The sequence below is a fragment of the Amphibalanus amphitrite genome, unplaced genomic scaffold, assembly GCF_019059575.1.
Source record: "Amphibalanus amphitrite isolate SeventyFive unplaced genomic scaffold, NRLGWU_Aamphi_draft 000685F_arrow, whole genome shotgun sequence".
Lineage (NCBI taxonomy): Eukaryota > Metazoa > Arthropoda > Thecostraca > Balanomorpha > Balanidae > Amphibalanus > Amphibalanus amphitrite.
The window spans coordinates 370655-391968 of record NW_024882179.1 but is presented as its reverse complement, the minus strand read 5'-3'; the positions used below and the strand labels follow the sequence as shown (position 1 = coordinate 391968).

Below are 21314 nucleotides of genomic sequence, written 5' to 3'. Positions count from 1 at the left end.
GGAGGAGGGCGACGGTCTCGACTCCGGATGCGAGACGGGATGTCGCCAATTTTCTGCCCCGGTCAGCGAGGCCCGGCGACGCCCGGAACCTCCGGCCCGGAAATCACGGGAGAACAAAACTCAATGCAGAAGGAGAGAGGGGAACAGACTACGGTATCAGACCACGGGTGACAGACCACGAGGAGGAGAGCTCATCTGGACGGCGGGTCGGCCGGCACGTCTCGGTCTGAGGCTGGCCGACCCCACCCCTGCCGGAGCGGAGGGACTCTGCTGCCGCGACGGAGATTCGACGTGTCAATCATCATCAAACTGTCAAGTGAGTCATCTCATCTGTCCGCCTCATCAAGACTGCCTCCCCGTCATGGACAATTCACCTCCCATTTACCCATCGGATGTCTCTGATCTGGATTACAAATGCCACTCCCTGAGGTCTAACTTGAGCCACCATTAGGAGGGTAATGGGTTAACACCGTGTAGGGGAGGGCGGTAGGATGGTCTCGTGCGCTCCATATTGCGTCCCGGCCGGGCAGGCCGCGGTACGACCTGTTTGTAAGGGAGGGCAGAGGGTCGCTACATTCCGCTCCCGACCGAGCAGCGCGGCAGTGGTGCGTCTGTTCGTAAAGGCGGGGAGGGGCTAATGGGCCTGACTGGTCCGGCCTTGTCTATGGGATAGACAGAGGGGTTAGAGGGACAGCCGGGGCGGGTTAGTAATGGTCAGTGTAGGCTAATGGCTCACCATTACATTGGTATTGGGGTGGCACTATCTGTCGGCCATCACGCGCGCGGTCCGGCCGCAGTGGGGTGTGGGATTCGAGGGGAGGGGAACAGGTCAGGTGGTATCATTTTTTTGGGCGCTGGTCACCATTGACGCGTCAAACTACGTCAGATGACGTCATGACAGTTCAATTGGCGATGGTTGTAATTAATCTTTTTTTTTTGCGGTGAGGGAGCTAGGATTAGGTTTAAGGCTAAGTTTGTATCGAGAATGGCGAGTTGACTATCTCGATCGCAATGCACCGTTTAGGACTTGAGCTTGACCACTGCTGTATCGCCCGTTTGTAAATATAGCGTGAAAATTTAACAATCTGTCTGGAAAAAAAAAGAAGGGAGGGTTACTCCAGATATGTTGCTGATTCGGATTCACAGAGACCGCTAACGTAATTATCATTGAGTCGTCATCGTCGATCACACGGCCTCACGCCGGCCTCACACCACAGGTTCACCGGAGTTAAATGAGACTACGCCACGGCCGTCTGATCATCATCAACGGAAATGCAATGATCACCCCTCACGACGCGACCATCACAGATACATTTTTTTTTGAAGCTAGCAGGTCAGCATAAGCTGTTTCATAATCTAACTAGTTTGAACTCGGTAGGCCAGCGTATCAATCCATTGTCAATCTAGTGTTAATTCCAAGTCTGTCAATCGATTCTCAATTCTTACAAGTGCTATTCGAGATAAATCGACGGTCAGCGTAGGATCGCCACATTCCTGGGACAGATTCACCATTTGGATAAGGTTTGATACGAAGGCGGCCCAAGAAGTCGTGACGTGTTCAGTTACATTCGGATAAGGAGAGTAAACATAAACATCAAACATTATTCTGCTCCTTCGGCAGCTCAGCGCCAGAACAAGAACGCTGGGGGTCTGAATCGCCTTCCGGGTTGTTATTAAATCAGCATTGAGTCGTTTCGTGATTCGCGTTCATATAACCGATACAAATCTGAATCACCTTTTCAATCGTTATAAATTTATCGCTGTTCGTAACCTGTCAATCAATCCCCCTTTCTCTCCTAGCATTATCAGTACCTAACGGATATTGATGCCAGCTCCCCCTTCGAGGTATATCAAAGAATAACGTGGAAATGATACGGTTGCTAAATTGATGCATCATTTGAGACAATGGATCATAAACATCAAGCGAGTTACCGTTCAATGTGACGTGATTATGTCAAAAATGTCACCCTGCTTGCACACGCCTAGAGTTGGTTACGGAGGGAAGCGAGAAATTACCGCAGCTCATGTCCTTCATGTAGAATAAAGAATTTGTTCTATTCAGGTCAGATTGTCCCCAGGCCACCTTACTGAACGAGATGCAGACCCTAATTAGCTGATGTTGGACCTGTGAGCTTTTCTCTAAACTGAGCGATTGTAGTCCGCGCGAAATGAAAAATGTATGACCTTGACCTTAAACATGACCTTAAACAATTAACAGGTCAATTGACGCACCAACGGTAGCACCACTAGCGCCACCTACAAGATCCATTGCCCTCGGCACAAACTCCGACAGCGCTCAGATGCAGCTGACAGTACTAGCAGTGCCGCCTAGCGTGAAATAGACCAAGCTGGTTCCCTAAACTGCCGCAAGAGGTCCCTCGTGTCGGCACGCAATTGCGTGTGACTGACTGAAATGAGTGGGTGAGTGAGAGGGCGAATGTGAATGATCATAGTGAGAGAGAGAGAGAGAGAGAGAGAGAGAGAGAGAGAGAGAGAGAGAGAGAGAGAGAGAGAGAGTGAGCGAGAGAGAGAGAGAGAGAGAGAGAGAGAGAGAGAGAGAGAGAGAGAGAGAGAGAGAGAGAGAGAGAGAGAGAGAGAGAGAGAGAGCGAGAGCGAGAAGGTGAGTGAGCGAGAGAGTGAGTAAGCGAGAAGGTGAGTGAGCGAGAGAGTGAGTAAGCGAGAGAGTGAGTGAGCGAGAGAGAGAGAGAGAGAGAGAGAGAGAGAGAGAGAGAGAGAGAGAGAGAGAGAGAGAGAGAGAGAGAGAGAGAGAGAGAGAGAGAGAGAGAGAGAGAGAGAGAGAAAGAGGGAGGAGGATGTCGAAGCAAAACGTTTAATTCAGTCTTTACAAAGATCGACCCCATAAATGAAAGCTTTTGGTACGAATTAGATACGTGGCACTCTACTGCCACCTAGCCCGTGTAACCTACAACTACATCCACTAGGCGGCGCCAAAAGCGTCGGTGAGTCAGAATGGTCACCGGTCAGGTGTGGAACAAGGTCATGTCACCACTAAGCTCATAATTACAAGCATTTAAAAATGGTTATCACCTAACTCTCTGCGTTGGCTTAAATTACAGATATCGTATAGATTCGATGAAATATCTTTTGTTTAAAGGACTCAGAGCAATAACAAACCAAAGGTCTGAGTTTCAACTTCGTTTCAACATCTAACATATGAGGGAATCAAACAAGATAGCTTTTGATCACAGGGCACATTCTCAAATGATCTAAATAACATTTAGTGATCATTGCATTGAAATTACACTTAATTTATCGTAAACATCCGAGTAGGGTATGATACTTCATTGCAAATCAGTAGGCAAAGTGTGAATTGCTAATGTAGACCAGAGGAAGCCAAGGGCGTGGGCAGTAGATCTCACATCCAGTCCCGTCGGATTGGAGAGCGCTGGCCCAGCAAGCCCTCAGCTCAGCGGAACCGTGAACAATGCACCAATATGGACCTGCTGAGAGAAAGAAATTATCTGTTAAGACAGCTGGACGAACCCTTCTTTCAACGATTGACCCACGATGACCTCAGTAGAAAAGACGGACAAATTTGCAGGTGGCAAAAGGGGGAGAAATAGACAGCAGTCACATATGATCAAAATTTAGTAAATCTTGGTGAACAACTCTACGGCCTAATTCTGGGAGAAACTGGTTACCTTTGTCAGTCGAAACCAAACTCTACATCGCGAGTCAGGTTAACATCAGATTAGCAGACAATTATAGGCTAAAACAGGAATGGGGAGACTAATTGTGTTATGATTGAGCGCGCATCACTAAAACTTAGAAATTGAAAGACTTAAAAGTCACCATGACTGAGTCGGATGGCGTTAGATTCAATTGAGCAGCACCAGGGACTTGTGAGGAAATTACACCCACCCCAGTCACATTTCTAGTGTCATTCCCTAACAAACATGTGCAACAAAAATGGCAAAGGTCATTGCCACCCCAAGCTAGGATGACATTCAATCTCATGTCATGCGCGGCGTGAAAAGCCACTGACAACTATACTTACAGAGTTTAGGAGGGATACGTTAAAATTGAGGAATGCAAAGATGATACCTACGAAGTTGTGGCAGATCACCTCATGGACCCAAATTACGGCTTGATACCAAACAATTTGTTTAAAAAAAAAATATATTTTGCCTAAGTGTCAGTTAAGAAACAAGGTCGCATGACCCTTGAGTACTCACTGGTCAGTGGATTATGCCAGTTAATAAATTCAGATGATAAATCAGTAGCATGCATCAATTCGAGTCATGTTATTCCCAGTAACATCCAAGGTTGTTTGATCCCTTTCTATTGACATGATCTATTGAACATGGAATTTCAATGTCAATGATCAATGACCTCTCAAGTCACAACTGATCTCATATCTGGCCTTGGATGCTAGCACAACAGTTTCAGACCAGTGCGGTTTCACTTAAAAGGGATATCCTGGAATTGAAATTTATAAGGCATCATTGAACATGACAAACTTTGTCAGATGGCGGAACAGATACAATGAAGGGCTGTCTATCGGATTGTCCTCTATCCTGGACAGCTACCTTGACTGAGATTATAATAGCAGGTTTGCCAGCAAAAGTACCCACTAGGTAAATAAATCAAATTACCATTAACACTGGAGAAATGGCAATGAGCGTACTATTGATTACACCAGTCTTTGCCGAGCCATCAATTTAGTTTGAAATTAGCACCATTCTCCATTGGACGGTTCCCATTAGCTTGTTAAAGTTACTGCTCTTGCCTTTTTTTTAATTTAGTCTGAATGGGTGAATGGGCAGAGTTGAGAAATCAGAGCTCGCACTAAGCATAGCTTGTTGTGGTGAACTCGGCCTGCCAACCGACCGCGCAATTCCAGTTGCATAGCATAAAATTGTCAGAAAGTTTAACCTGTCCTCAAGACTGGAAGTGGACACAGTCCCCGCTTGATTTGATATAACCATTTCTCATTGCTGATGTTCCCACTCGAATAATTGGATATCACATTTGCCAAAATTTGTATACCTTCAACAACATAGCAATCGGTAAACCGAGCTTCCTTAAATTAGAACACCACAAGTCGATTGTCAATTGCAACTGAATTGCAAGTTAAATAAATCATCTAGTCGAGTATGTCAATAAAACCTGCATTATAAAATTGACTCTCATAAATCGGTTCAGTAAGATAACATGAAATCACATGAGTTGGATTGTTTTTAAATTGAAATGCCAAATTGAGACTAATCCGGCGCACTACCTTAGAATTCCCTTGATGCAAATACTTACGTCCCCAGAGAAATTTGCGACAACGTGGCGAGGGACGCCAGACAACAATCCACATAAAAATATTCATGATCACAAATGATTGGGCACTACTGAGAATTACTTCATTAAATCACAGGCAACACTCAGAATAGTCGAGTTGAAATTCCGATCAAAGTTAGCGTCTCCAAGGTTGAACGATGAGAGGTCAGGATGTACTAACCCGCAGGCGACAGGATCTTATGACGTCACTACCGATCAACAAGTATGAAACTGGCAATCTCCTAGAAATATGACGTCACTGAGTGAATATAGTAAGCTACGGTAGAAACGTTTCGGCTGATAGGCGTAAACATCGTGTAGACGAAAGGAGTAGTAGATGGTCTGAGTATTTGGCGGCGCAGATTTCTCTATCCAATGATTTTTTTTTTGTTCGGGTCGCGGGTAACAATTGATTCGTACCGCGCAGCGGTGCGCACATGGACTGAAGGGATTCTACGGGTCAGACAGGTAAGGAGATACAGAAGGAGTGACCCTGAAGTGGTCGATAGCTATTGAAACCGGAATTACAAAAGGAGGAAAGATCTAAGGATGGATGCTAGCCGAAGAGGAGGTATGTTGCAACACTTTCATGTGTTTTTGACTCTGCTGATACGTCTAAGTCTTCTAGGATTGGACTGTCTCACGTTACGGAGTAAGTAAGTAAATATGTTAGGCAGATATCAGAACAAAGAACGCCATAAGACGCCCAAGCTGAGAGGTGAGTCAGAGAGACAGGACGAGGGAGCACTCCGCCGAAGGTGAGTGACAAAATACGAAGGTGATAGATTGAGGCGAAGGGGTAATTCCGCCAGGATGAGGTGAGGTAAGTCCACCGTCGGAAAGGATCGCAGCATGTATCACTCATGACGCTAACGCGCTTGAACACACATCTGCAGGACAGGATTCCACGGCGTCGGATAAAATTGTAGGATAGATTCAGTCATGGAGTCTTCGAGTCACACCGGTCAATGATTCAAAGGCGCCACTTGCGGGTGCCATGACTGCATGAGAGTACGGAGTAGGTACCTGTCTATGAGCCCAGTGAGACTGCGGTCGCCGGGCAGCAGGATTGTGTCCACCGGTTCGTTAGGTGAAAACGCGTAAGACGGTCTCTCACAGAAGGGCTGCAAGGGTCAGTAACCAACGTCCGGCCGCGGGGTTTTAGTAGGGAAACAGAGATGTGCCGTGAGCGGCAGAGGTTGACGGACCAATCATAAGCCACTGAGGAACGCTAATAACTGACGCTACCCGCGTCGATCTTTAGACAAGTAATCGGGGTCAAATGATGTAGGTGTTCGAAGAGAGTGGGCCGGCAGAGATTGATTGAACCAATCACATCCATCGACGAACGCTAATAATGTAATCGCTACCTGCGTTGCACCTTTAGACAAGTAATCAGGGTCAGGTGATGTAGGTGTTCAAGGATATTGGGCCAGGGAGCCCAAGAGGTGCTAGGAAGAGCACACACGATTCCAATGTTGGAATAGGGCGCGATAAGTCGTTGGGAGGTAAGAGTAAGCTTAGATGAAACTTACACTAACCACGGAGTCTATTGAACAAATTGCGTTTATTGTCCCTGATATGTACCGCTGGAGGGAGTTAGAACAATTGCTGGGAGGGACTGAGAGGTCGACGCGGGATCAAATTTATTGTAGTGGGATGAGAGAGGTATGACAAAGAGAGTGAGTCTGAGGGAGATTGAGGTATGCGTCATATAGTGTAAGGACCAGCGGGAGATCTAATCTCAGCATTGAGGGCGACATTAAATGGGGATGGACTCGATTATCTTTGGGATGATAGGCATAAGAAAGGGAGAGAAAATGGTGGGCAGCTATCAGGTATTAGATGGTGGCTTCAGGTTATGTCCTCAAGGGAGGCATCAAAATTATATACTTTGGGGAGACTTCCGTGTCCTAAATTCCTTATGAGACAGATACCATCCTAGGCAGTGAAGACTATATGTTGACAAGCGACAAGCCAGCCTCATTATAAATATTGTTTGTGACGAGCCCCAGGCGCAAGGAACGGTGGCGGAAAGGAATCGGTCAGCTTGAAACCAACGGACCGATCATCAATTGAAAATGGGTGTGCAATTGCGTTTGAACAAGAGAGAAGTCAAACAGCAAGAAAATCAACTCGTTAATCAACCATTTGAGGATCTACCAGTCGAAAACACTCACCTGAGGTTGTTCCAGAGCACGGCGCAGGTCGGCAACCATCTCGGAAAGAAAAACACCCCCGATGAAAGAAATTTTATTAAACAATATTTTTTTTTGAAAACATACTCCCCACCGCTTCCGGACCCCCTGGGGGCACTCATCACATTCGTGGCGCCCAACGTGGGGCAATGGCTTTGTTGCATGCAACATGAAATCAGCAGAGTTGCACATACCCGAACCCAAAGAAAAAAATTCAAGTTCGAAGACTGGAGGAGCTATGGAGAGCAAACCCGTTGTATCCACTAGCTATGAAGACGGGATATAATCCAGCAGTCCTGAGGAGTTACAGTCCAGAGGAGTTGCAGTCCAGTTGCATGCAACATGCAATCAGCAGAGTTGCGCATACCAGAGCCCAAGAAGAAAATAAGATCGACGACTGGAGGAGCTGCGGAGAAGAGACACGTTGTATCCACTGGCTATGAAACCAGGATGCCATCAACAGCCCAGAGGAGTTGCAGCCCAGTTGCATGCAACATGCAATCAGCAGAGTTGCACATACCCGAACCCAAGAAAAAATCAAGACCGAAGACTGAACGAGCAATAGAGAAGAAACAGGTTGTACTCACTGACAGGACAGGACATCATCAAACAGCCCAGAGGAGGAAGAGGAGTTGCAGTCCAGTTGCATGCAACATGCAATCAGCAGAGTTGCTCATACCAGAGCCCAAGAAGAAAAATACGATCGACGAACTGGAGGAGCTACGGAGAAGAGACACGTTGTATCCACTGGCTATGAAAACAGGATGTCATCAACAGCCCAGAGGAGTTGCAGCTCAGTTGCATGCAACATACAATCAGCCGAGTTGCACATACCCGAGCCCGAGAAAAACAGGATCGAAGACCGGAGGAGCTACGGAGAAGAACCACGTATCAACTGGGGTCATGGCTATGAACACAGGATATAACCCAACAGTACAGAGAAGTTGCAATCCGGTTGCACACAACATGAAAATCAGCCATGTTGCACATACAAGGACCAAGAAGAACGAAACCAAACGCTAGAAATCAAGGAGGATACCATGCTACATTCAAGAACACTATTCAAGGAGGTGATAGTCAAGATGTCCGAAAGTACTTCAGCTGTTTCGAGGCGTTGCAAGTTCCGTTGCATGCAACACAATTTAGCAATGTGGCACATACCCGAAGCCAGAAAACAGGACCGAAGACAGAAGAAATTCAAAAAAAAAAATACTTCATAACATCCAAGAAGGTTGAGGTTAAGAGGACACAATTGAATCCGGCTATCGAGAAAGGTTGCAGTTCTGCTGCATGCAATCAGTGAAGCTACGCATATCCAAACCCAGAAGAACGAGGTCAAAACTTGAAAATTTAAGGAGGAACATTAACAATTACGGAGTTAGTGGTCAAGGAGACAGAAGCAGGTCCAGCTGTTCAGAGACATTGCAATGCGGTTGCATGCAACACGGAACCAGCAATGTTGCACAAATCCAAATCCAGAAGAACGAGACCGAAGACCGGAGAAGTAAAAAGAAGTATTGGCGTTGGGTCCAAGAAATCTGCGGGCAAGAAGGAAAGACGGATCCAGTCGTACGGTGGCGTTGCAGTTCTATTGCATGCAACAGCAACATGGACTCAGCAATGTTGCACAAAATCCAAATCAAGGAAAGCGAAATCTAAGACGGGTAAAATTAAGAAAAGCATTGACGTTGCGTTCCAGGCATTGATAATCAAGAATGAAGAATCGTACCCAGCTGTTCAGATGCGTTTCAGTTATGTTGCACGGAACCTACAATCAACAGTGCTTCACCTAACCGAGCCAGGAAGGGGAGAAAGAAGACTGAAGAAGATGAAGAACCATCATGACATCTCAAGAAGTTTGCGATCAAAGGGACAAATTTGAACCCAGTTATTCAAAGGGAACTGCAGTCACAAAATGCAACATGCAATCAGCAGAGTCGCACCTATCGAGAAGCCGCCCAGAAAGAAACAAGATCGACGGTAAAGGAGATTAGAGGAGACACTGCACTACGAAGAAACAAAGACAAGATAACATCTAGAGGTTCGAGAGGAGCAGCAATCTGATCACAAGGATCCAACTCGTACATGCGCAAGCATATGTTACTGGTTTAGCCCAGATCACAACAAGATCAAGATCAAGAGTGCAGGAAATGCAAGACATTTGACAATAAAGTGAAATGGCAGATGAAGAAGAAGCAGTGGGAGCCAGCCACCGGGAAGGGGAGGTCCTGAGCTGCTACACAAGAAGGTTCCCGAATCCGCAGCAACAAGTAGTCGGAAAGATCGTGGCAGTTTTTCCAAACGCGGGAGGAGGAACCTGAGAAGAAGCCTGCGCCGTCGGGACGACTGGAACGCGAAGAGCAAAGCCTGCCTCCAGCGAGCAACGGGAAAATCTGAGGGGGAGATCAAGAGGAGCGGGAGGAAACACACCAGCCATGCTACGCTAATCTTGCGGTTCCAAACTCCACAACAAAAACTGACCTGGCGTTGAGTACGGTAAAGGGGAGAAGTCTACGTGCCAAGAGCAAGTCGATCAGAGCAAAGCCAAGTAATCGGACAGGAATGGCGACGTACCGGACCTCAAGACCGCAGGGGTTCAACAAATACGACAACCAAGCCAGGCGAGAGAGGGACTTACTCTGAATATGTGCTACAATTACCACCACCCGCGGCACCGAGCTTTCGAATGCCTCCCGAGAGATCAACAGCATCAGGGAAACTGACATCATCGTTCGCATGGGGATCAGCGTGACGAATGGACGCAACTTTCCTTCAACTTCCACAGGAAACAACACCAGGATCTACGGGAATCTCAATCAGAGATGATCGAAGACAGCCTGAGAAGAAAACAGCTAACCTGGTCACGAAAGCCCACCACCTCGCTACAACATCAACATCATGAGACATGGACCGACGTATAAAGTGTTCTCGTCGAAAGGAGGTCCAAAGGAAACCAGCACTGATTTTTGCGTCACTCGTCAGACATCATCAACAGCAAGCCTCCCAAGTCGCGGACGTGGCTCTTCGGTCCGCCTCAGGTCATGCGATAACCGGTTACCTGAGAAACAGCAGTAAAATTCCAGTTAGGAGTACAGAAGAAGACATGACGCCTCCCCACACGCCGAATTTCACCGTGACGCCATCATCGGAGTTAGTTTCGTCCGAAAAAAAAAAACAGCATCATCGTCGAGCGGTCAAAAGAAAGCTTTGAATCTCTGTAGCCAACAAAATCATCCTGGAGAACGGAAGGAGGCGACACTCTAAAAGAAAGCGGCGGCCTCTACCTAACCGGTGTCGGAGAAGGAGAGACCAAGATGGATTATTCCAGGAGGAAACATCACTCCGAGAAGTGGAGAAGTCGACCAAGCAGTAACGAAGGAATATCCAACCGAGCCTCGAGAGAAAATCCAGCCGGCCAGCGGGGCCATCAGCCTGAGTCAAGACAAGCCGTGGAAAAAAGTCACCCACCAGCAGAAGACTTACCTAAACTCCCCACCACCCAAGGAGGAGACGTCGAAGACCAAATATCAAGACCACCAACTGCAAAGAAGTCAAGAAGTCGTGGTGTCAGCGAACAAAACACTCAGATGTCTGGCTAAGCGGGAAAAAGGGATGAAGGAAGTACGGATCCGAAGATTCTGGATACCAAGACGCTCGACTTGGATCAGAAGAAACAGCTGCAATACACATCGATGAACATCAAGAGCGCCTTCATGAAGTTGAGGACTTGGTGTCATTGAACCATCGAACATCGTGTTGAGCTGACCTGCAACAAACCAATTCGAAGACCGGTATAAGTCGCACTAACACCGAAAGGAATTCATGGAAACCAGAAGTTCGAGGCATGCGGGGCAGATGAATGAATCGAGCTGTCGGGGACGCACGGAGCAGCTGGTGAAACAGAAAACAGGCCACCCAGATAACTGCATTACAGAAACAAAGGCATGGTCACCAAGGGGAGGTACGGAGAGTTGATGTGCTCCATGGAGGCCGAACAACAAACCCCAGTAACACCAATCCTGCTCAACAACCATCCCAACCCCATCCTAACCACTCCAAGGGTCATGTCCAACCGCCAAATACTTTCCTTCTCCCCCCCTTCGACCCAAGAAGCACCCTCCCCCTTCTCTTTTGTTCCAGGTACCAGAGCAAGCAACGTTACCACTGTGGCGTTGAGACGTGCAGCTCCAGAGCACCCTCGCGGGTTACCGCCACCGGACTTCACGACAACAGCGCCCAACCCTGGCAGAGCCAGATCGACCAGGGCGTTGGCAGAGGCGTTGCTCAAAGACGCCCAATGCCCTGGCGCCAACAAACCGGACTTCACGACAACAGCACCCAACCATGGAGGGAACCAGATCGACCAAGGCGTTGGCAGAGGCGTTGCTCTAAAAGCGCCCGATGCCCTGACGCCAACAAAGCGGACTACACGACTACGACGACCGACCCCGGCCTGGATACGAGCAACCAAGGGGGTCACGCCAGGCGGCGATCGGTGGGAAGGCCCAAGACCTCTCGTCCAAGTGGCTACTAGGGAGCCACCACGGGCCGTCGTACCAACATGGAGCGACGTATGTACCGATGTGACAATATGCGCGCAGTGTGTCATTAGGTTTAATGTAGGGGTAGATATCTGATGGTGCGTAGTACTTAAAACAGAGGTGTTGTACTTACTGGTTACTCGGCTTGTCAAGCAACCACCTTACGAATGTTGGGGGGGAAGACGATTAGGACATGACCTACTGTAACTAACTCGGGGAATGGAATACCGAAAGGGGGAAGTGTCACTTATGGGATGGTTAGGGTGTAAGCTAGGTTAGGGCAAATGGTGGCAAGGGAACTGACCTCGGGGGGATGGCTACACCATAACCAGCTGTCGGAGGATCGAGGAGGCGTTACCCATGGAGTCCAGAAACAGCACCCTCGCATCGCAGGGAGGCAGAGGACCTCAACGTCCTAGCCAAGGCAGATGAAGAAGGCCAGCCGACTACCATGCAGAACAAGCCCACCCTTAATTGTGGGGGCACAATTAAAAGAAGAAGCCTGAAAATGTAACAGCTGGAAGCTGTAACATTTTTTTCCGTACATCAAAAAGGACATCTCTCACACTCTATACGTAAGGACGATGGACGATCGCACTGTCTGCCGCGGCGCTGAGCCGGCGTGGGGAGGGGGTCGACCAAACGATCCCCGACTCGTCGGCCGGTCACCATTAAGCGAAGATCAAAGGCTCGCCGAAGGGTGGAGTACAAACACACCCATCCGGGCCGGCGCAGTGGCCGCCGACAAACGCAACGCAGCCGGAAACACCTGCTGCCGGTGCTGGACCAGCCTCCCGACGCCTGGCGCCACGCACATCCTGCCGACGCAGCTGACAGGAAGGTGGGAGGATGTCGTTGCGGTCAGCCGTCCGGCACAGGCAGGGACCGACATCCGGCGAAAATCGAGTGTGAAAACGTCATCCGGCAGGAGACAGCTGAGACGGATGAGCCGAGCAAGTGAGGATGACGTCACGTTCCGGCGGAATGGAGGAGGAGGGCGACGGTCTCGACTCCGGATGCGAGACGGGATGTCGCCAATTTTCTGCCCCGGTCAGCGAGGCCCGGCGACGCCCGGAACCTCCGGCCCGGAAATCACGGGAGAACAAAACTCAATGCAGAAGGAGAGAGGGGAACAGACTACGGTATCAGACCACGGGTGACAGACCACGAGGAGGAGAGCTCATCTGGACGGCGGGTCGGCCGGCACGTCTCGGTCTGAGGCTGGCCGACCCCACCCCTGCCGGAGCGGAGGGACTCTGCTGCCGCGACGGAGATTCGACGTGTCAATCATCATCAAACTGTCAAGTGAGTCATCTCATCTGTCCGCCTCATCAAGACTGCCTCCCCGTCATGGACAATTCACCTCCCATTTACCCATCGGATGTCTCTGATCTGGATTACAAATGCCACTCCCTGAGGTCTAACTTGAGCCACCATTAGGAGGGTAATGGGTTAACACCGTGTAGGGGAGGGCGGTAGGATGGTCTCGTGCGCTCCATATTGCGTCCCGGCCGGGCAGGCCGCGGTACGACCTGTTTGTAAGGGAGGGCAGAGGGTCGCTACATTCCGCTCCCGACCGAGCAGCGCGGCAGTGGTGCGTCTGTTCGTAAAGGCGGGGAGGGGCTAATGGGCCTGACTGGTCCGGCCTTGTCTATGGGATAGACAGAGGGGTTAGAGGGACAGCCGGGGCGGGTTAGTAATGGTCAGTGTAGGCTAATGGCTCACCATTACATTGGTATTGGGGTGGCACTATCTGTCGGCCATCACGCGCGCGGTCCGGCCGCAGTGGGGTGTGGGATTCGAGGGGAGGGGAACAGGTCAGGTGGTATCATTTTTTTGGGCGCTGGTCACCATTGACGCGTCAAACTACGTCAGATGACGTCATGACAGTTCAATTGGCGATGGTTGTAATTAATCTTTTTTTTTGCGGTGAGGGAGCTAGGATTAGGTTTAAGGCTAAGTTTGTATCGAGAATGGCGAGTTGACTATCTCGATCGCAGTGCACCGTTTAGGACTTGAGCTTGACCACTGCTGTATCGCCCGTTTGTAAATATAGCGTGAAAATTTAACAATCTGTCTGGAAAAAAAAGAAGGGAGGGTTACTCCAGATATGTTGCTGATTCGGATTCACAGAGACCGCTAACGTAATTATCATTGAGTCGTCATCGTCGATCACACGGCCTCACGCCGGCCTCACACCACAGGTTCACCGGAGTTAAATGAGACTACGCCACGGCCGTCTGATCATCAATCAACGGAAATGCAATGATCACCCCTCACGACGCGACCATCACAGATACATTTTTTTTTGAAGCTAGCAGGTCAGCATAAGCTGTTTCATAATCTAACTAGTTTGAACTCGGTAGGCCAGCGTATCAATCCATTGTCAATCTAGTGTTAATTCCAAGTCTGTCAATCGATTCTCAATTCTTACAAGTGCTATTCGAGATAAATCGACGGTCAGCGTAGGATCGCCACATTCCTGGGACAGATTCACCATTTGGATAAGGTTTGATACGAAGGCGGCCCAAGAAGTCGTGACGTGTTCAGTTACATTCGGATAAGGAGAGTAAACATAAACATCAAACATTATTCTGCTCCTTCGGCAGCTCAGCGCCAGAACAAGAACGCTGGGGGTCTGAATCGCCTTCCGGGTTGTTATTAAATCAGCATTGAGTCGTTTCGTGATTCGCGTTCATATAACCGATACAAATCTGAATCACCTTTTCAATCGTTATAAATTTATCGCTGTTCGTAACCTGTCAATCAATCCCCCTTTCTCTCCTAGCATTATCAGTACCTAACGGATATTGATGCCAGCTCCCCCTTCGAGGTATATCAAAGAATAACGTGGAAATGATACGGTTGCTAAATTGATGCATCATTTGAGACAATGGATCATAAACATCAAGCGAGTTACCGTTCAATGTGACGTGATTATGTCAAAAATGTCACCCTGCTTGCACACGCCTAGAGTTGGTTACGGAGGGAAGCGAGAAATTACCGCAGCTCATGTCCTTCATGTAGAATAAAGAATTTGTTCTATTCAGGTCAGATTGTCCCCAGGCCACCTTACTGAACGAGATGCAGACCCTAATTAGCTGATGTTGGACCTGTGAGCTTTTCTCTAAACTGAGCGATTGTAGTCCGCGCGAAATGAAAAATGTATGACCTTGACCTTAAACATGACCTTAAACAATTAACAGGTCAATTGACGCACCAACGGTAGCACCACTAGCGCCACCTACAAGATCCATTGCCCTCGGCACAAACTCCGACAGCGCTCAGATGCAGCTGACAGTACTAGCAGTGCCGCCTAGCGTGAAATAGACCAAGCTGGTTCCCTAAACTGCCGCAAGAGGTCCCTCGTGTCGGCACGCAATTGCGTGTGACTGACTGAAATGAGTGGGTGAGTGAGAGGGCGAATGTGAATGATCATAGTGAGAGAGAGAGAGAGAGAGAGAGAGAGAGAGAGAGAGAGAGAGAGAGAGAGAGAGAGAGAGAGAGTGAGCGAGAGAGAGAGAGAGAGAGAGAGAGAGAGAGAGAGAGAGAGAGAGCGAGAGCGAGAAGGTGAGTGAGCGAGAGAGTGAGTAAGCGAGAAGGTGAGTGAGCGAGAGAGTGAGTAAGCGAGAGAGTGAGTGAGCGAGAGAGAGAGAGAGAGAGAGAGAGAGAGAGAGAGAGAGAGAGAGAGAGAGAGAGAGAGAGAGAGAGAGAGAGAGAGAGAGAGAGAGAAAGAGGGAGGAGGATGTCGAAGCAAAACGTTTTAATTCAGTCTTTACAAAGATCGACCCCATAAATGAAAGCTTTTGGTACGAATTAGATACGTGGCACTCTACTGCCACCTAGCCCGTGTAACCTACAACTACATCCACTAGGCGGCGCCAAAAGCGTCGGTGAGTCAGAATGGTCACCGGTCAGGTGTGGAACAAGGTCATGTCACCACTAAGCTCATAATTACAAGCATTTAAAAATGGTTATCACCTAACTCTCTGCGTTGGCTTAAATTACAGATATCGTATAGATTCGATGAAATATCTTTTGTTTAAAGGACTCAGAGCAATAACAAACCAAAGGTCTGAGTTTCAACTTCGTTTCAACATCTAACATATGAGGGAATCAAACAAGATAGCTTTTGATCACAGGGCACATTCTCAAATGATCTAAATAACATTTAGTGATCATTGCATTGAAATTACACTTAATTTATCGTAAACATCCGAGTAGGGTATGATACTTCATTGCAAATCAGTAGGCAAAGTGTGAATTGCTAATGTAGACCAGAGGAAGCCAAGGGCGTGGGCAGTAGATCTCACATCCAGTCCCGTCGGATTGGAGAGCGCTGGCCCAGCAAGCCCTCAGCTCAGCGGAACCGTGAACAATGCACCAATATGGACCTGCTGAGAGAAAGAAATTATCTGTTAAGACAGCTGGACGAACCCTTCTTTCAACGATTGACCCACGATGACCTCAGTAGAAAAGACGGACAAATTTGCAGGTGGCAAAAGGGGGAGAAATAGACAGCAGTCACATATGATCAAAATTTAGTAAATCTTGGTGAACAACTCTACGGCCTAATTCTGGGAGAAACTGGTTACCTTTGTCAGTCGAAACCAAACTCTACATCGCGAGTCAGGTTAACATCAGATTAGCAGACAATTATAGGCTAAAACAGGAATGGGGAGACTAATTGTGTTATGATTGAGCGCGCATCACTAAAACTTAGAAATTGAAAGACTTAAAAGTCACCATGACTGAGTCGGATGGCGTTAGATTCAATTGAGCAGCACCAGGGACTTGTGAGGAAATTACACCCACCCCAGTCACATTTCTAGTGTCATTCCCTAACAAACATGTGCAACAAAAATGGCAAAGGTCATTGCCACCCCAAGCTAGGATGACATTCAATCTCATGTCATGCGCGGCGTGAAAAGCCACTGACAACTATACTTACAGAGTTTAGGAGGGATACGTTAAAATTGAGGAATGCAAAGATGATACCTACGAAGTTGTGGCAGATCACCTCATGGACCCAAATTACGGCTTGATACCAAACAATTTGTTTAAAAAAAATATATATTTTGCCTAAGTGTCAGTTAAGAAACAAGGTCGCATGACCCTTGAGTACTCACTGGTCAGTGGATTATGCCAGTTAATAAATTCAGATGATAAATCAGTAGCATGCATCAATTCGAGTCATGTTATTCCCAGTAACATCCAAGGTTGTTTGATCCCTTTCTATTGACATGATCTATTGAACATGGAATTTCAATGTCAATGATCAATGACCTCTCAAGTCACAACTGATCTCATATCTGGCCTTGGATGCTAGCACAACAGTTTCAGACCAGTGCGGTTTCACTTAACCCTCTAATGCCCACACATAGTTCCACGGTTACTAAAATTAGCACCTCGTGACCTATGATTCATTTTGGGTCCCTTGTTCGAAATCTGAAGTCAAATTTTTTTTCGCAGTTCAAATTTCGGAAATAATTTGTGTATCAAATATGATACATTGGGCATGCCACTTGGTTATTTTTAGTGGTATCAGACCACACAGAAGGAAGTGAAGACATAGATGAGGAGATATATGTTTTGAAAAATTTCAGAGATAAAAGCGGCAGTTAAAATGTGTAAAATGCAAACAAGAAATCCTTTACTGTGTGCCACTTATCAGAACATTTTCTTAATATTTCATTGGCATCCTACTTGTATCAAAATGCCCTTTCAGTCGGTACTAAGGGAACAACGCTAATCATAGGCATCTTTTTACGAGTGCCTTCTATTCCTTTAATTTCCACGATACAGCGCGTTGCACTTGTGCATTTTTTCATAATTCAGACATGTGGGCCATGCTTCTCAAACGTCCATTATAATACTTGATACAAAAATGAAGACATTACGGTTGGTCGGTAAGTGGTCGAAGTGAAGCAGTTCTGATGCAAAATGCTGGACAGCCTGCCGACGGACCGGAATTAATGCCAAAGACGATGTTGGTTTATCTTCACGATAGCCGGACAATCCCTGCTGACTGAAACTCTCAGCCTGTGAATCGTCAGTTAGCACTTTGACCGGTCGTGCGGTCCTCATGTCATCGGCGTCAGTACAACAGCCGCGCACTGACCAGTGACCAGTGCAGTAACCGTTGTACGTGTCAGACAACAAAGGTACAGGTAACTGTGTACCGATCGGCAGGAACTTGCACAATGTTCATTGACCTCATATGGAGGTGAGCGTACGCAATGCCGCACTTTAACTTGTATTCTTATGGTCAGTGTCCATGTTTTAGTATAAATCCTATTTGTTCAGTGGCAATCAGCTACCATACTTGGCGGCATATGTCAATATATGACAACAAATGACATACCTGGCAGTAAAAATGTTTGCCAGGTGTCAGGCACCTGCTGGATCCTGGCAGCAGTGCATGGTTGCCTACTTCTTGGATACGTAAATCAAAGGAACCACGTCCTTCGGTCTTGACGTCTGTCTTCATGGCGAGTCCGTTTAGCTAGCTTCCTCTGACGATGACGGTGTAGTTTTCCACTCCACATTCAATCTCTTACTACTGGGATGAACGGAGGGAATTTGAATCGCAAACAAATTGTGAGTCGTTCTCCAATATGAATGAAAAATGCTGGCTGGCTGCTAATGCAAGTCTTCGGTCATGCCCAGCTAAGACATAGACCCACAAGACATAAGCCCGTCCACAAACCCTGTTGGAATATCGAAATTGTGCAAGAGACCGCTGAATCCTCCTTTCCCAAACATAGTCAAGTCTCAATTTTTGGTTTCACGAGTATAAATGCTTGCACGGATGATCGTCCCTTGAAATCAACAAGCTTGTCATCGATGGCATGTCATTCCTAACGTGGTTTTAGAAGATATGGTCTGCTAGTGTCCTGCAGATCAAAAAGTTCACTGTTATAATCGTCAAACAGTTGGAAAACCAGATTCCTATGAGCGTTAGAAAAGTCGAGATGTATGAGGCACGTAAGGCCACTCATGGACAGCTAGATGTTAGGTGATTGACAAGGATGAGAGGCGGCATAAGCGTACGAATATCGTTATGAAATATCGAGTCTGGAGCGAAATAGAGTTATCTGACGCCAGAGGTGCGAACTTCACAAATTTATGCATCTTGTACCATCGTCATTTTCAATGACTCACAGGCCATTGCAATGCTTATCACGTGAGAAAACTATGGTATTGGCACACCGTATGTTGCAGCGGCGAAAATTTCATAGAAAATATTGGAGTGCTATGCCCACTGTATCATATCTAGTATCCCCCAAATTAGGGGTCCATATCTTTGACCCTGAAATAGCTGCGATGTTTTGCAACGTACTGTGAAAAATGCTGGACATTTGTCTCACAGTATACCAAGTTTCTTTCCAAATAACTATTTTTTGTTTTTAAATGCTAAAATTTACACTTGCATCTCAAATAGCTTTTCAGCAAAGGACAAACTGACCCTCTTCAAAATCACCTGGTGGGAAACTGAGAAATCATTACTTAAAAATTTTGCCACCAGGTGGTTGCCAAGACGTACCACTTCTGATACAGCAGGGTTTTCAACAATTTTCGCCTTCAGGATTAGCACGCGAATTTTCTGCAAATTGACTTACAGATATGATACCGGGGGCACTAGAGGGTTAAAAGGGATATCCTGGAATTGAAATTTATAAGGCATCATTGAACATGACAAACTTTGTCAGATGGCGGAACAGATACAATGAAGGGCTGTCTATCGGATTGTCCTCTATCCTGGACAGCTACCTTGACTGAGATTATAATAGCAGGTTTGCCAGCAAAAGTACCCACTAGGTAAATAAATCAAATTACCATTAACACTGGAGAAATGGCAATGAGCGTACTATTGATTACACCAGTCTTTGCCGAGCCATCAATTTAGTTTGAAATTAGCACCATTCTCCATTGGACGGTTCCCATTAGCTTGTTAAAGTTACTGCTCTTGCCTTTTTTTTAATTTAGTCTGAATGGGTGAATGGGCAGAGTTGAGAAATCAGAGCTCGCACTAAGCATAGCTTGTTGTGGTGAACTCGGCCTGCCAACCGACCGCGCAATTCCAGTTGCATAGCATAAAATTGTCAGAAAGTTTAACCTGTCCTCAAGACTGGAAGTGGACACAGTCCCCGCTTGATTTGATATAACCATTTCTCATTGCTGATGTTCCCACTCGAATAATTGGATATCACATTTGCCAAAATTTGTATACCTTCAACAACATAGCAATCGGTAAACCGAGCTTCCTTAAATTAGAACACCACAAGTCGATTGTCAATTGCAACTGAATTGCAGGTTAAATAAATCATCTAGTCGAGTATGTCAATAAAACCTGCATTATAAAATTGACTCTCATAAATCGGTTCAGTAAGATAACATGAAATCACATGAGTTGGATTGTTTTTAAATTGAAATGCCAAATTGAGACTAATCCGGCGCACTACCTTAGAATTCCCTTGATGCAAATACTTACGTCCCCAGAGAAATTTGCGACAACGTGGCGAGGGACGCCAGACAACAATCCACATAAAAATATTCATGATCACAAATGATTGGGCACTACTGAGAATTACTTCATTAAATCACAGGCAACACTCAGAATAGTCGAGTTGAAATTCCGATCAAAGTTAGCGTCTCCAAGGTTGAACGATGAGAGGTCAGGATGTACTAACCCGCAGGCGACAGGATCTTATGACGTCACTACCGATCAACAAGTATGAAACTGGCAATCTCCTAGAAATATGACGTCACTGAGTGAATATAGTAAGCTACGGTAGAAACGTTTCGGCTGATAGGCGTAAACATCGTGTAGACGAAAGGAGTAGTAGATGGTCTGAGTATTTGGCGGCGCAGATTTCTCTATCCAATGATTTTTTTTTTGTTCGGGTCGCGGGTAACAATTGATTCGTACCGCGCAGCGGTGCGCACATGGACTGAAGGGATTCTACGGGTCAGACAGGTAAGGAGATACAGAAGGAGTGACCCTGAAGTGGTCGATAGCTATTGAAACCGGAATTACAAAAGGAGGAAAGATCTAAGGATGGATGCTAGCCGAAGAGGAGGTATGTTGCAACACTTTCATGTGTTTTTGACTCTGCTGATACGTCTAAGTCTTCTAGGATTGGACTGTCTCACGTTACGGAGTAAGTAAGTAAATATGTTAGGCAGATATCAGAACAAAGAACGCCATAAGACGCCCAAGCTGAGAGGTGAGTCAGAGAGACAGGACGAGGGAGCACTCCGCCGAAGGTGAGTGACAAAATAC

At 46.9% G+C, this 21314-nt stretch overlaps 1 long non-coding RNA gene across 1 annotated transcript; it reads right to left on the bottom strand.

The window, feature by feature from the left end:
* Positions 1 to 3085: 3085 nt before the first annotated feature.
* Positions 3086 to 20473, bottom strand: LOC122364599. The gene is made up of 3 exons (XR_006253580.1): positions 20262 to 20473; positions 16342 to 16425; positions 3086 to 3464 (listed from the first exon to the last, which is right to left on the bottom strand). It is a non-coding gene; the product is annotated as an uncharacterized LOC122364599 (long non-coding RNA).
* Between the last annotated feature and the right edge of the window lie 841 nt (positions 20474 to 21314).